General features: G+C 40.4%; 1 non-coding gene across 1 annotated transcript; it reads right to left on the bottom strand.

The window, feature by feature from the left end:
- Positions 1 to 3,332: 3,332 nt before the first annotated feature.
- On the bottom strand, positions 3,333 to 3,405 carry TRNAK-UUU (transfer RNA lysine (anticodon UUU)). Its single transcript has one exon. It is a non-coding gene; the product is annotated as a tRNA-Lys (tRNA).
- Between the last annotated feature and the right edge of the window lie 13,854 nt (positions 3,406 to 17,259).

The following is a 17,259-nucleotide window of genomic DNA, read 5'->3' as shown; positions in this document are numbered from 1 at the left end:
TCAAAAGGAAGCAGCTGGAGTGTGTAGATGGGCTTTGAATAAGAGTTGGGTGATTTATTTCCAATAATGCCAACGATGGATGAGATTATGGATTAATTGCCTGTCGGGAGCGTGTTACTTTTCAAAGCTTACCTTATATTATTAAAGAAAGGGGAAAGGGCTTTTTTTTATAGAGAGAGAGTAAGGGGGGTTTTCTGGGGCTTTGAAGCAGGGCCACTTATATTGCAAAACTTTCAGAGACGGGATGGAAAGTCTTTCGTGAGAAGAGATGGTAGGCTTGATACGGATACAGCTGCTTATCACCCACCTTAGAATCAAGCAGTTCAGTTCGACTATACCCGCCTTAATTCCCTCATTCAGGACAGATGGAAGCAGGTTATGGATCTGTTCAAGTTGGTCGATCAATCCCTCCTTTCTTTCCCCTGCCTCCGGACACCTTAGAATAGATTTGATTGGAAGGAGGGTGAGGAACGAACACAGTGGTTTGACTGCTGGGATCCCAATCGGCCTGCATCAGCGGAAAATGGAACTATCGAATCACGGGTGACTCGCTTTATCGGGATGGGAAGAATTGCAACATCGGCATTTCTTTCCTTCCCTAAATCGATCCACTAGTAGGTAGCGGTAGGAGAGATCCATTATGGTGGGATGGACCGTTCTCGAATTCCGGCCGGCATTTCTGTCAATCGGCGGAAGACTCACGCATACTGGGAGGGTACGACTTCAAGGGATGGACTCGATCGAACGGCCAACCACTTGCTATTTTTGTAGGAGATGAAATCCAAAAGACCATTATTAGCGTGTAGTAGATTGGCCCGAGTGCGTAATAGGCCAGTCGAGAAGAAAGAAAATCAATAGATTGAACGGTAGATAAAGGATCAGAGGATGAGAGGGGTAGATCTACCCAATATGGACCGATAACGGATGGTCCCCGCCAACTGCTTATCTCTCTTCCTCGCATTCCATTCATGACCTAACGACTATCCCTCTTTCGGGGAGGGAATCACTTGCTGGATCGAACCCAAGGATAGGTTTGATCGGCCGGGTGTTGGATCGAATGAACATTCAACCGCGTCATCACGGCAGCGATGGATGTCCAACCTTTAGATCTCTTCTTTCTCAATAAAGGCGGGTAAGGAAAGTCCGAAGGCTAATCCGGCAACTGCTGGCTAGAAGGCGAAAACCGCTTTTGCCAATCAAAGCCCCAAAACTAGTAAGGGCACGAGTGCCCCAGCAAGCCACCCCAACCCTACCGCCAAAGCTTGACTTTACTAAACAAGCAAGAAAGGCTCTTTCTATCTTATTAGTCAAGCGCTAACGAGCAAGAAAACGGATATGCCCTAAGAAGCAACTTCGTGCAGCTGCTGCGCCCTTGCTTCTTGCTTTAGAAAGATTGCTCGTTAGCTAGGCCGTTTTCAATAAGGCTCGCGCTAGGCGCTCACCTTTTTTGGCTAAGCCGTATCGTATCTTGCTGGTAATGGATTTATTCTTGAATCTTGCTTGGTTTAGGCAGGTAAGTGTTAAGAGGCTCTTGTTGGCTTTCATTAGGTATACATAGGTACACATAGGACTTTCTTGCAATACATAGTGGTTGGCTTCGAATCACATGAAGCCCATATAGATGTCCACTCCTATTTCCTCTACTCCCTGTGGGGAACACAATCAGTCCATACAAGGACCTACTGAGTCATCCACCCTTGCATCTATTTGATGCATCATCACATGGCCGTCGTGTAACTCCTCGAGAATCATGTCATTCGCCTGTCACGTGTTGCCACCAGAGTCATAAATACTCGAAGTAAGCTCCTGGCTCGCCCCTATCTCTAAAGGGGCTTACGAACGAGCGGAGTGCTTACGGCCGTGGTAGCTGCGAGCCTCCTGGGTCTTGCTCTCTCGTCTTTTTTCCTCTGCCTTCCTCTTGTAATTGACCCTTTCTTTTCTGCTACGCCTATCCATCCGTCAGATTGACATCCAGCCGGGTGAGCGATAGCGGCTCCTGTTTACTAATAGATCTGCCGCCGCTAGTATAACAAAAAAAAGCACATAAGGATCCAGAATATTAAAATATACTGATCACTGATCAGGATCATATAAAGCCCGGTATTCCCAGAAAGGATAGTCGTGATGTCCCTTCATGGCCGGCCTTTTCAGTATGGAGCCGAAGGCGAGGGTTTCCAGCAGGCCCCCTTCTCTGGCTTTTCCTTTAAGTGACAAGGGGGGTGAGGTAAGGAGTAGTATAAGAGTGGTTCGGTCATCGATAAGCCTCTCCTTATTCATTCTATAGGGCGGGGCTGCGGACCAACAATCCAGCAAAAGGGCTGAAAAGCTCCTTTATTAAACCTTCCCCTTTTAATAATAAGAAGGTAAGCATCAAAGCCCAGAAAACCCAACCTATACAAAGAGCTCTTTTCAGCCCCTACTCCTAACAAGTGAAAGTTGCTGGCACCCACCATATCTTGCTTCGGGGCCGATCTCTTGTATCGGAGCAAACAAATTCAATAATTTTCTATATTCTATTTATTTCTTTTTATTGTTGAGTTTTTTCCACCACAAACAGATTTGCCGCATGGATTGGATAGAGTCCCCTGATCTCGACATTCAAGCACGAATCCCTTGAGCGCTTCGGCGGCGGATAGCAGCATGGGCAAAGCACTCTGCTGCGGCGAGCAGCCGGTTCTTATTGCATTCACCAAGATAGTCTTGCTCGCTCCTGAACTCTGCGGCGAGTTCAGCCACCACCTCCGGGTCTGAGCTCTGCTCGAGCGTAGTCAGCCAGCTTCGTGACTTTGCTTAGCTTCCAGCGTTGCAAAGGGATAACCTTTCACTATCTAGGCGCCCTCGAAGGAGGGGTCCCACGGACTTCTTCCCCGAAGGTCAAGCCGTAGTTCCTGTCCCTGGGAGAAGTGGAAGGAGTTAGGAGGATGGAGCGCCCTTTGCCCTAAGAAATAGGCGGCTTCGCCTTCAAGCCGTCAATAAAATCGAGCTAATATGTGATCATGACAGTACACTGATGCATAGGTCTTCTTTACTTTACGGCCTTTTGATTATGATGCATCATGAACGTGCCAATATGTGATCGGGGTGAGCGGTGGTTAGATATAGGGGCGGCTTCGCCGGCTTGGATTGGAAGGAAGGGCTTCGCTTTCCGATCGCTTTTTGAGGCCGGTTTGGATGAGCGTGGGCAAGTTCGGGATTCACTATCGCTTTCCGCTTGGAGCGGCTCACCCCCTTGTCACTTAAAGGGCGAAGTCGCCGAAGCGAGTCTAAAGGCCAAAGAGTCATCTTTGAAGGCTACTATGCATCCTTATTCATAGTAGAGTGTAAGGTAGGTTTGGGTATAGCAGGACTTGAACCTGCGACCATTAGGTTAAAAGCCCAATGCTCTACCAACTGAGCTATACACCCCAAAAAAGATGTAGTAGTAAATAAGGATTGGTACGGAAAAGAGGCCGGCCCCCCTTCTTCTCATCATATTAAAGGAGCGCGGCTCTGTATGAGGCTCGTACTGCAGAGCAAGCGGAAGAAAACGTAAGGTCGCGCGTTAGCACTCCTGCAAGAAAACGGATGCGCTAAGGCGCAACTTCGCGCAGCTGCTACGCCCTTGCTTCTTGCCCCTTATTTCAAACTCAAGGAAAGCCTTGATCGATATGAGAAAGATGCGCTCAAGCGCCCAACCTAGTAAAGGGGCTTGGGCTCGAAAGCCGGCCTTACTCAACAAGCACCTTTCTTAGTAAGGTTGCTTGTTTCCACTCATTGAAGATTCTATCTACAAAAGAAGGTCAACGGGGGATACTCAAATAGCTCTCACTGACACCAGAGAAGGTGAGGTCGTCTTTCTTTCCAGCCGCCATACGGTTCGCCTTAAAGCCTTAAGGATCAGGGGAGGAGCAGTTATCTATGTAATTACGTTGTTGGCCGTTGTTCCGGTCGAGCACTCTCTTTTCTTTGTCCAATTCCGTCTTACCAAACAAGACTGACTTCTTACCAACCCGCGAAGGGTTGTGAGGCTGGACCAGGTACGAAGAATGAATCTATATCTGTGCACGGAAGTTGCTGGCCGGCGGCCGCTCAACTGTTCGAGCGCAATGCAGTGGTGTTGGTTCCGATTCGACAAAGGTAGAATGCCTGGTCGAAGGTCCAGTACAGTAGGTAGCAGGCGTGTTCGTTTTGGCTCCCGAGCGAGAACGATAAATAGGCGATGCACCATCCTTGCTGCTACGTACGTTTTCCTTGACTTGACAGATTCATTCAATTGAACCCACACTCAAAGGAGGACCACAAGCTCGGGGCTCGACGAAACGGAAAGTTTCAGCATGTTGAAACTTCTTGGGGTTAGCAGTGAAAGAAAGAGCCCGACATTCATTTCTTCATGAATATTCATAGCTGAGTCTACTAAAAGAGGGACCAGCCTCGTCGTGGTGATTAGAGGACACCTCTGATCGTTCAACTCTAATGTGACACGTTCCCTCCCAGTTATATGATCAACGGGATCAGTCGGCTAGAGAGCGGGGCTATTCTTCTTCCGTGGAGACAAAGTCGTCCCTTCTACTGACCGAACCCTCAGTTCGGGGGCCTTCGTCAACATGTTACGAAGCTCCAGTCTTCGGTGGGTCACCATTACTTGACTTAGAAAGGCGAACATCTGGGCAAGGGAAAGCGCAGTGCGCCTGGTGCAAATGGCTTTCTTTTTTCATGATATACCAATCAGAATGGAGGGTCCTACCTACGTACATGATTGATAGAATCACTACGTAGGGGGGCGGTCAACTTGATGCGGGAGAGGCATGAGTGCAGTTCGATCTTGTGGTGTATTCGTTTGTAGTGAGTAGGGCCTCTTTCTCGTTGATCAGTTCGCCTCCGCTCTATTGAAAAGTAGGAATTCCTACGGCGGTTTTGTCAACGAACGCGTCTCGGGCCGGATTGACTAACCTAACCCACCCTTAAGGAGGCTTTTCCATAGTTGGGTGTCCGCTTTAGTGTGATTTACGAAGGCTAGGCTAGGTTTGGTAATATCCAAAACAAATGAAAAGAGGTCGGGGTCGATAGGTGGCAGTTGGCAAGGAACTTGATCCCCCCCAAAAAAAGGGGGACGCCGCGGTCGAACTCTTATTCTGGAAATAAGTCGGGGCCCTTTTACCAAGTCTACCAGATAGAAGATGATAGAGGGCCAACTATCGTTGCCTTGCACAAGACGGTGCCCTTTCACTTCGAGTTCCTTCCTTCGTAGTCAAATCTGATGATACGCTTTGGCGATGTTACCTACCAAATAAAAGGCCTACTAGGTGATCGAAATCGCTCAGGTCAGTGAGGACTCACTCACTCACCTACTCCTTATCTATTTAAGACTTTCTTCTATCTACTTAATTTAAAAGGCGACCCGCCGCGCCGGGCTATAAGATAAGATAGAGTTCTTGTACTACTTGATTGACTGGTAAGAAAGAGCTTCCGTAAGAACTGGAAGACTCTTGTATGTACGGTAACCCTCTCTTCCGCTACTGGTGGACTGTTGCACAGAAAGGGCGACAGAAGCAACCTTTCTTAGCGCGCTTTTCAAGCGCTTAGCTTCTGCTAGTGGCGGGGCGGCAAGGCCATGTTGTTCAGTTGGAAGCCTAAGCCAAGAAGGTACGAACGAAGTGACGGGCCCCTTTAGAAGATAGGGGGCGGCTTTCTTGTGGTAGTAATTGCGAACATCTCTCCTCTTCTCTTAGCGTGCACAGTTTGCTTACATGTCGCCTTAGGCATATCTCTCTTTCTTAGTTTCACGCTGGACTAATGATAATGAATGAAAGTCAGTCTTTTAGTAAACGTATATAAGCAGCTGTTTAGTGTATAAGAAATTCTTTAGTGGTCGCACCGAAAGTACGGTGGAGGTTGGTTGAAGATGATGTTACGCGGCGTTCAGAACCAGTCTTGAAGTGAATGAATTAGAAAGAAGTAAGGAAATGAGACGACTCTTTCTTGAACTATATCATAAACAGATCTTCCCCTCCACACCAATCACGAGTTTTTCTCTATTCCTCTCGTATATCGTCGTAACGCCCTTAATGCTAGGTTTTGAAAAAGACTTTTCATGTCATTCCCATTTAGGTCCGATTCGGATCCCTCCGTTGTTTCCTTTTCCTTCCGCACCTTTTCCTCGAAATGAGAAAGAAGATGGTACACTTGAATTGTATTATTTAAGTGCTTATTGCTTGCCAAAAATCCTACTTCTACAATTGGTAGGTCACCGGGTTATTCAAATAAGTCGTGTTTTCCGTGGTTTTCCCATGTTACAACTTCCGTACCAATTCGGTCGATCCGGAATGGATCGGTTAAACATTCCATTAGGGAGCCTGGTCTTGACTCTTCTGTGTGGTATTCATTCTCGTTCGGCTCTTGGAATCACATCCAGCAGTGGTTGGAACAGCTCGCAAAATCCAACCACTTCACCTACTTCATTGCCCCCAACCCTTTCTCGTACCTTTATTGAAACAGAATGGTTTCATGTTCTTTCATCGATTGGTTATTCCTCTCCGTTCGTATCTCTTTTTCCAATTTCGGTCTCGATTAGTTCACAAGATTGAATGGCCAATTCTCCTCCGAACCCTCGATTCGATTGTTTTCCAAGAATGTTGAGCCGGGTATGTAAGCCATGTATCTGGGAGGAACTTAAATAAAAGAAGGGCTTTCGGTTTTTTGCACCCCGTTTTGGTCTTGCAGCTATTTTTAAAATATATATATAAGAATCCCTTTTTTAGAAGAAAGATTATATATATGTCCAATCTCTAGTGGTGGTGGAACCAACCAAGATGTATGTCGTCCGACCCGACCTCAGACTCTTTCTTCCCGACCTATTTGACTCTCTGGCCGTAGTTATTTAGGTGGTATTCCGAGATCGAATTCCTCCCAGGAACACACGAAACAAAGATATGAACTGGGTAAATAGAAATGGAAAAGAGATGTTTCTATTTCATCCAAATTAGAAGCTTTTTCTACATCCATATGATCTACTAAAGTAGATCGGTATTGACCATATAATAAAAGCAGATCTTGGTCCATGGAGTCCCAAGAAGGTAAGAACTCCAACCTGTCCGATGCTTCTTCGGCCAAATACGATATACAAGTGGGACCTGCACTATGAGCAAGCTGTGCGAAAAACCGCTTCTTTTTTCCGGTTCCGAAACAACTTGGGCGAAGGAATAAACAGTTGTTCCTAAGAGAAATACATGTAGAAGCTATGATTTTATTATTATCACGCTATCAAGTGAATTCAATGATTCCCAACTCTCTTTAAATATAAATCTTCCGAAAGTTATTTTATTTCAACTTAAGCAATTTAAATTGTCAACAAAAAATATTTTATCAATTTGATTCTCTCAAATAGTAGTAAGAATATTATAAGTTTGTAGCTAGATTCTCCAATCTCTGTGGGACGATATCATAAACTATACTAGAATTTGACAGAGCACGAGTAGCAAGATCTTATACGTATTGGCCTCGTCAGCATCCAATAAAAGATGATTTGGTTCTTCTAGAACACTTGGTTATTGTCACGACCCAAAAACCACTAAGGGTCGTGATGGCGCCGGACACCGCTGTCAGGAAAGCCAACCATAAATACTTAATTAAATTCTCGTTTAAATAATTGTGAAAACTATGATTTTCCTTCAATTTGGCTAGTAAAAGATAATCTTTACAAAATAAATAAAAGAATATTTAGAAGTTAATACAGAATACCCCATAATTATCCAAGACCCGGTGTCACAAGTGCATAAACAGTTTCTAGGAAATAATGTAATACAACAATTGTCCGGAATACAAATTAGACAGAAAAGAAAATACAGTACAATACTCTGAAGGAGACTCTGCTGGTTGTAGGTTGTCTCGAGAGGTGCAGCCCACCTAAGTCTCTGTATCAACCATGCCGCTGCGCCCAACTAGGCCAGTATGAGTACAAAAACAACGTGTACCTAGGAAGTATCTTGTCTAATCTCGAAGAAGTAGAGACGAGAGGTCGACTTCGACACTTACTAGTGGTCCAATAATAATATATTAACAACGCGAATAATCATGAATTTATTAAAAACGGCAGTAAACTCAAGTAAGTCAAAAAACAAGTAAACATTCCTTTTTATATTTAGAAGTCTCCAAATTCATAATCCATTATTTATCAATTTATCTCAGACCATGGAGGCAATATCAATTTGTAAATCTCAAACAGGCATTACAAGCATGCGCAAATCATGTCGAGGTCATACGGCCCGATCCAATAAATATTTAAACTATGCACTGTCAGAGAGTCAAATGGCGCGAACAATAGATGCATCTATTACCCCGCTCGCGATTCATACATGTGACGCAGGTACTCATAGATGCATACATTCAAACAGTAAATTAAGAATTCATCAAGAAACATTTATCCAAGGAAAAGTCAATTCTCTTTTAACAATTTAAGAAAATGAGGTTTAACCCTTTTTAGAAATTCTTTTACTAATTCGATATGATTTAGGCAATTTCAGTTGTTAATAAGATTACAAATATTTTAGGTATAACATGCTTTTGGGTCCTAGACTACCCCGACTTAAGCATATTAGTAGCTACGCATGGACTCTCGTCACCTCGTGCGTACGTAGCCCCCACAAATAGGAGCACGTAACCAATTATTTCACCTATGGAGACAATTCCCTTTTACAAGGTTAGAAAGGAGACTTACCTCACTCCGAAGTCCAATAACCAGCTTCCAAGCCCCTTCCGACAACTCAAACCGATGCCCCAACACTCCAAAACTAGCCAAATAACGGGCAAACTAATGAAAATACACCCTAATACTCATAACAATTCAATTTATATAAAATTCCAACTCCGCTCGAAAAGTTGACAAAATTACCCTCGGGCCCACGTGATCGGATTCCGAAATTTTTCGAAGATAAAGTTTACCCACAACCTCACGAACTCAAATATATAATTGGCTCTCAATTTCATATCCAAAATTCATGGTCAAAATCCAAGAATATAAATTTCCTAGGTTTTTCTCAAAATCCCAAAATTTCTACTAATATACAAGATTTTCCATGTTAAGATCTAGATATAATCCAAGTAATTAACTTGCAATAGGTGGGAATCACTTACCTTGACATGGATGACGAAAATGGAGCTCCAAAATCGCTCCTAGGTCGGCTCCCATGGAGGAAATGAGTTAAAATAAGACAAACCCATTTCTTTACACTTATACACTTCCCAGACGACTCTTCTTCGCGTTCGCGAAGAAGAAAATTCCCAAAACCATTTTCCAAACTCTTCTCAGATAGCCTCTAGTATAATTGCCATAAATTTTTGTACAAAACTTCAAATAATAAATGGTTTAATTTTTTGAAAACTATACACTAAGATCTACAACTTTTATATTTTGGTCATCTCCCAATTCCTTATAGATTTTGAGATATAAGCTGCCAAAATCAGCCCTGTGCAACACAAATTTCTTCTTCATCTTCCCGGACAGCCTGTTGTATATCAGCCATAACCTTTGGTACACAAATCCAAATGCTAAATGGTTTAATTTTATGAAAACTATACACAAAGAGCTACAACTTTTATTTTTGGATCATCTCCAAACTACTTATAGATTGCGAGATATGAGCTTTCGAAGTCAGACCTGTGCAACAGAGATTTCCTTCGCGAACGCGAGGATCTCTTCGTGAATGCGAAAAACAGAGTCCCTGAAGCCAAATCCTTCTTCGCGAACGCGAGAGTATCCTCTCGAACGCAAAGAACAACACCAAACACCAGCAACAACTATTTCAAAATAGCCCGAAATGATCTGAAACAACCCTGAAACACACCCGAGGCTCCCGAGGCCCCGTTCAATCACACAAACCAGTTCCATAACATAACATGGACCTGCTCCAGGCCTCAAATCACATCAAACAACATCGAAATCATGAATCGCACCCCAATTCAAGATTAATGAACTTTAGAACTTCAAACTTCTACATTTGATGTCAAAACCTATCAAATCACATCCAATTGATCTCAAATTTTGCACACAAGTCACATTCGACATTACGGACCTACTCCAACTTCCAAAATTGGATTCCAACCCTGATATCAAAAATTCCACTTCCGGTCAAACTCCTCTAAAACTTCAAATTTCTATCTTTAGCCAAATGATTCCAAAATAACCCCCGGACCTCCGAATTCACTTCTAAGCGCGCTCCCAATACCACAATCACCATACAGAGTTATTCCTAGACTCGGAATCCCAAACAAACATTGATAACACTGAAATGCACTTCAACCCAAACTTATGAAATTCTTCCAAAAATGCTAACTTCCACAATAGGTGCCGAAACATTTCTGGGTCTTCCAAAACCCGATCCGGACATACGCCCAAGTCCGAAATCATCATACGAACCTGCTGGAACCTTCGAATCCCGATTCCGAAGTCCTTTACTCAAAAATCCAATCTTAGTCAATTCTTTCAACTTAGAGCTTCCGTGTCACAACCTCAGTTCGCCCTCCGTGAACTGTCGTGACGACATCTAGTCTCTACGACTAGGTAAGCCAAAAAAATGCGGAACATAAATGAAACTTGCAGAAGAAATAATCAAAACCAAAATAACTGAATGGAAACAATAGTTATAATGCCGCTCGGCATATACAACGCAACATTCTCAAAACCAAGTATATTATCCCAAAACCCGGAAACTCACAGAAACACAAGCCTTTGGAATATCTAACAATCTAACTCCAGAATATCTAACAAGAAGAAAATACGGAAGGGAAATGTTTAACAGCTAGAATAGAAAGGGACTTCTCGGTCTGCGGATGCGGCAGATGTACCTCGAAGTCTCTAGAGCAGTCGCCTTCCTCAAGAATGGTAGGCCTGAGTAGTGGTACCTGGATCTGCGCAGGAGGGGCATGAGTACACCACAGCAGTACTTAGTAAGTGCCAAGTCTAACCTCGGTTGGGTAGTAACGAGGAAGGTCAGGGCCCTACTGAGATTAAATAAAATAATAAGGTCAACAGTATAGAACAGAACAGTATAAATAAGTACAGCAGTAAAATAACACGGGATGTACAGGACAACAACAACTATACAGAAACAAGGTATGCACGGAAAGGAAATACAGCTCAGCACCAATAATAACAAATCGGGGATCTCCCAGGATACCGTCCCGTAGTCCCATATGTACATATCCAATGGATCTCCCGGGATCCTTTCCCGTAGTCCAACTCATAGTGCACGGGGATCTACTGAAATCCCATTTCGTAGTCCCAAATGTAAATACCTAGTACTGGGGGAATCTGCCGGGTGCATTCCCATAGTTCAATATAATTGTGCAGGGGGATCTACCAGAATCCCACATCCGTAGTCCCAAAATAAATAGATAAGGGGGAGCTACCGGAATCCCACATCCATAGTCCCAAAATAAACAGACAAGGGGGGAGCTACCGGAATCCCACATCCGTAATCCCAAAATAAATACACAGCAGCAACAGGAAAATATAAAGAAATAGCAAAATTTCATATCAAGGCAACAAGTGATTCTAGTCTAGCATGCTGCATAGAATTCAGGTAAGGCAATTTGAGTAAGTAAAGCAGTTAAGTCACTTAGACATGCTTTTCTAAGCTAACAACTGGCTTAATAGTGCAAGTAATAGAAACAGGAAAGGAAACATACTAGTAATTGCTTAAAGAAAATCGGATTTCCAACAATTAGCACAAGTACGCACTCGTCACCTCACGTACAAGGCATTTCAATTACCAAATATACCAATCCAAAGGGGGAAGTCCCCCACACAAGGTTAGACAAGCCACTTACCTCAAACTGGCTCAAAAATCAACCCGAGACTACGTTCTTGCCACGAGTACTTGACTCTAAATGGCCCAAATCTATTCAATTCAATTGCATAATGTAAATAACACTCCAAGTAACTAATTCTACAATTAAATTCTAAGCTAATACACGAAATTATGTTAAATGACCAAAACGCCCCTCGGGTTCACGTTTCGGAATTTGGTAAAATATATATTTTCAAAATCCTCATGCTCTCACGGGTTCATGCATACCAAAATTATCCAAATCTAACGTCAAATTCCCAATCAAAAGTCGAATTCTAGGTCTAAGAACTTTCTTCCAATTTTTTCCCAATTTTCATCTCCAATCCGAAATTAAATGATGAAACTAACTATAGATTGATGGAATATAACTAGAAAGGGTTAAAGAATCGTTAACCAATGATCTCCTCTTAAATTTCCTCTCAAAATCGCCCTCTCCCGAGCTCCAAATCGAATTTCCAACTTTTGAAACTAAACCCTCGAAAGTTCATATTTCTGCCCAGCTATTTCCGTATCTGCGGTCAAGGGACTGCATCTGCGGTCCCGCTTCTGTGGAACTAATGTCGCATCTGCGACTTTTCACTTAATGGCCAATTTCCGCATCTGCGACTCCCAATCCGCATATGCGGTACCGCTTCTGCGGAAATACCGCTGCTTCTGCGGTTCCTGAAGAAGTCCCTAATTTCCTCTTCTGCGGACACTGAGCCACTTTTGCGGCGCCGCATCTACGGAACCCAAACCGCAGGTGCGGTTCTGACAGAACCAGCAGCTGAAGCTGCAACTTAAATTCAAAAATCTTTCTGTCAACCATCCGAATTCATCCCGAGACCTCCTGGACCTCAACCAAAAGCACCAACAAGTCACAAATAACTATCCAAACTTGTACCAATCCTTAGAACACCTAAAACAATATCGAAACCTCAATTTAACCATGGATTTAAGCCTAAGAACTCCAAAATTCTCAAAATACGCTTCCGATCAAAAAGTCTATCAAACCTCGTCCGAATGATGTGAAATTTTGTGTACATGTCACGTTCAACACTACAAATCTATTTCAACATCCTGAATTCCATTCCGACCCTCGGATCAAAATCTCACTATCGGACCGGAACTTCAAAAATTCAACTTTCGGCATTTCAAGCCTAAATTAGCTACGGATCTCCAAAACACAATCCGAATACGCCCCTAAGCCCGAAATCACCCAATGGAGCTAACAGAACCATCGGATTTCCATCTCGAGGCCGTATTCATACTTTTTAAACTACGGTCAACTTTCCAACACTTAAACTCTCATTTGGGGACTAAGTGTCCCAAAACTCTCCGAAACTCAAAACCAAACATCCCGGCAAATTAAAATAGTAGAAATAAACTTGGGGAAAGAAGTTGATAGGGGATCGGTGAGTTAATTCATAAGATGACCGGTCGGGTCGTCACATTCCGAAATGAGGATTTTCTTTCCAAATCAACTCCGAACTTCCCAAAATTCAATTTCGACCATGCGTACAAGTCATAATACCTGAAGTGAAGCTGTTCATGGCCTCAAACTGCTGAACGATGCGCTAGAGATTGAAACGACCGGTCAGGTCGTTATAGTTATCAACCTAATGGTAATAGTAATGCATTTAATAAGGAAAATATGTCTATCATTAGATTAAACACAATTTGTGCAAATTACATGATAGAAATTAAAGAGCTATCTTAGCTAGCAAAAATAAATATGTTGATCAAATAAAATAAAAGGTTGATTGATAAGTTTTATGGTAAAAATAAAATATTTTTCAGTTTTAACTCAGCAAAAGATTGATGATACCAATAATTACTACCAAGAAGAATGCTTAAATGCTTTAATACCAAATAATCGTCTACCGTAAATGTTTGTTGTCAAGTTCATTATTTCTTACGTATATTAGTGTCACCATATATATATATATGACAATAAAGTCATACATGCAGAACTTATGATACTGTCAATGTGCTTTTAAGTATGTGTTTATCCCCAAATCAACTTTCATCTTCCGAAACTAAAGAATATCCTTTTAAATTTATGTGAAAATAATTTTTAGTATGTTTATGTTTGTAGTTATTTAAATAAAGCAAAAGGACAAACATCCTAAATATTGGACTACATTTATAACAATATGTTTTCTTCCATGAATAACTATATGTTGCACTTTCAAGAGAGATATCAACATCGACAACAACAATGCACTTAGATCTGTCAAATAGTTTATGTAATAGTATATGAATAATATGTAGAAGTTTTCACAACAATGTTATACATGCAGAAATCCTAATAGGTCAATATACTTTCAAGCATGCGTTCATCCCCAGAATTCAGCTTTCGCCTCTTGAAAATGAAGAATATCCTTTCAAATTTATAGAAATAATTTTTTGTACGCTTGTGTTTTGCAATGACAATAAATAAAGTACAAGGGGGAACAATTTCAAATGTTGAACTGCATCTATCACAACATATTTTTTCGCACGGACAATTATATTACTGCATATTTAAAAGGAATATCAATATTTACAACAAACTATAAGTATATAATAATATTATCTAACTAACTTGACTAAATTGATCGTTTTTACAGATTCAGATAATGATGTCCAATCATTTTGAATTCACGTCTTATGTTAATGTAGTGATATTTTTCGACATTTAAATAACTGTTGTATTCTGTATAATTCTCTGATTACTTATATTTCATGTTCTTTCATAAAAGAATTGCCAAAACCATTACGTACAACTTTTAACGTGCAACGCACGTTCATAGAAACTAGTTATATTAAAAGCATGAACCCCTAAAGTTAGAAGTTGAATTACTAAAATGCCCTTCTCATTACCTAAATATTCTACTTCTAAAAATATTTAAGAATATATAATATATTAGAAATTTAAAAAGGAAAAAATATTTTGATTTAAGTGGCTTTTCTGGAAAGTTGTGTTTATTCGTATTAACAACTAAAAGTTAAATTATCAAAATGTCCTTCTAAATAAAATTAATATTCAAATAATTAATATATTAAATGGTGTCATTTAGTATATAATTGACAGAAGCCACCTATTCAACAAAGTTGCCGAGCGGACGCTTCAAGACCCCAACTTTAAAAGCCATCATTTGGACAAATTTTGTCTTTATTGATGTGATGCTCTTCCAGAGAAGGCTATGGTGTCTGGATACGATCGTGATGCCATCATCAAGACTAAGTTGTTGTTAGTCGCGCATATTGAATTGTTATTACTCGTTTCATCTTAATTACTAACATTCGTAAGTTGTTATTAGTCGCACATATTGAATTGTTATTACTCATTTCATCTCAATTTGTGTTCTTACAAAATTTCTTTTTGAAAAGTCACCTACTTCAACAAATATTTCCTCCATCTCATGTGTTGTACTTTTACCTAAATAAATATAGGAATAAAAAAGAGTTACACGAATTTTTATATGGAACAATTAACATACAGTATTCTTCGAGTATTTTGTTAAGAACATAAATTTTTCTCAAAAAAAGCAAATAACTTATGTATGATATTATATTGAACATTGCCAAAGTTGATTGTCAAAACTATATGCACATAAAAAATAATAAAATAGAGGAAGTACTTGATATTCTTAACATATTGAAGTCACGTTCAAGGTGATAGAATACATTTGTCCTTTCTGGTGGAAGACTTGATTTTGGTGTTCATATATTCATGAGATGTATACAAATTTGAGTTCTAGAATCTAGATGGCTTTCATTGTTTGGCGAAGCATCACCAGAGAAGTTTCTTGCAGTGACATTAAGTACAGTATTCTAAAAGAATAAAGAGGCTTTCATGAACGTTTTTCATAATCAAGGCGGGAGTGGTGTGAGATAATCAGATTTTTATAGTCGCAATTATAACATAGAAAATATTGAAGGTAAGATGCATTTTATTTATTTCATAAAAAAAAGAGTTATGAATTTGTTTATCTACGTGTTCTAAATATTATTTAAGGTTTGAAGTTTACGATGGAGAATGGTAAATCTGTATTATACTTTTTTATGTTGTAAATTGTTCATTAGGTTGCAATATTGAAGAGTACATTCACTTAAACTCTAAGAAGGTCAATAAATTATTTATTTAAATTTTTAGTTATTAATAGTTTGAAATTATTTAAATTAAAAGTTGAATAAAAAAATTCTAAACATAAATTAACTTCTAATATAAGATTTTTTGAATGATGCGATTGGAAGAACCTAAGTACTATCACAAGTTAGTGTTAAATAAAGATTAAAAAATAACTTTCCTTATCACGATTGATAAGATAACTGAAAAATTAAGGAGTTTAATTACTCAAGTGAACTTGTAAATATTGATGCAATTGCAGTTGTGGACGAAGATAAATTTGCAACAATACATAAAAAGAAGAGAAAAAGAAAGAATGAAGATCAATGTCCAACAATTAATAAAAAAAGTTAAAATAGCTTAATGCACTTTTACAGTGAAATAAACCATGAACTAATTTGATTTTTGAAGTTATATTTGTTGAGACAAGTATTGTCGTTAGTGTGTCAATCCAAATAATAATTTAAGTGTTTTTCTTATGTGATGACCCAAAGGTCATCACTTATTTTTAAATTGAATTTTACGTTCCGAGACCTCAAAAACCTCTTTTAGTATTACCTCGATTTGCGTGCGCAGTCCGGGCGCGTAACCGGATAGCTTATATGTGAAAATCTGTGAAAAATGATAAATTTTGACTATAAAATGAATTAATTTGACTTCGGTCAACATTTTGAATAAACGGGCTCGGACCCGTAATTTGACAGTCCCGGAGGGTCCGTAGGAAAATATGGGACTTGGGCGTATGCGCGGAATCGAATTCCGAGGTCCCAAGCCTGAGAAATGAATTTTTTAAAGAAAATTATTTTCTAAAATTGTTTAAAGGATTTGGAAATGAATTTTGATTAGAACATGTTGGTATCGGGCCTGTATTTTGATTCCGACGACCGGTACAGGTCTTATATGTGATTTAAGATAATTCTGTGAAGTTTGATAAGAAACGAAATCCGTTTGACGTGATTCGGACCTTAAATGCAAAATTTGATGTTTTAAGAAGTTTTGAAATATTTCATTGATTTTGAGGTTTAATTCATTGTTTAAAGGGTTAATTTGGCGATTTGATCGCACGGATAAGTTCATATGATGTTTTTGAGTTAGTACGTATGTTTGGTTTGGAGACTCGAGGGCTAGGGTGTGTTTCGGAAGGTTTTTGAACTCATAAAAGTTGTAGGTTTTTGCTGTTCAGTGCCCGGTGATTTTTCTCTTCGCGTTCGCGTGGGCACACTCGCGAACGCATAAGGCAAATCTCCCAGGTGCCTAATTTCTTCTTCGCGAACGCAAAGCTGGTGACGCGAATGCGAGACTAAGGGGGGATACCCTTCGCGAACGCGGCCCAGCATACGCGAA

The sequence above is a fragment of the Nicotiana tabacum genome, chromosome 16, assembly GCF_000715075.1.
Source record: "Nicotiana tabacum cultivar K326 chromosome 16, ASM71507v2, whole genome shotgun sequence".
NCBI lineage: Eukaryota > Viridiplantae > Streptophyta > Magnoliopsida > Solanales > Solanaceae > Nicotiana > Nicotiana tabacum.
Note: the sequence above shows the minus strand (reverse complement) of the source record. Positions and strands in the feature narration are given on the sequence as shown.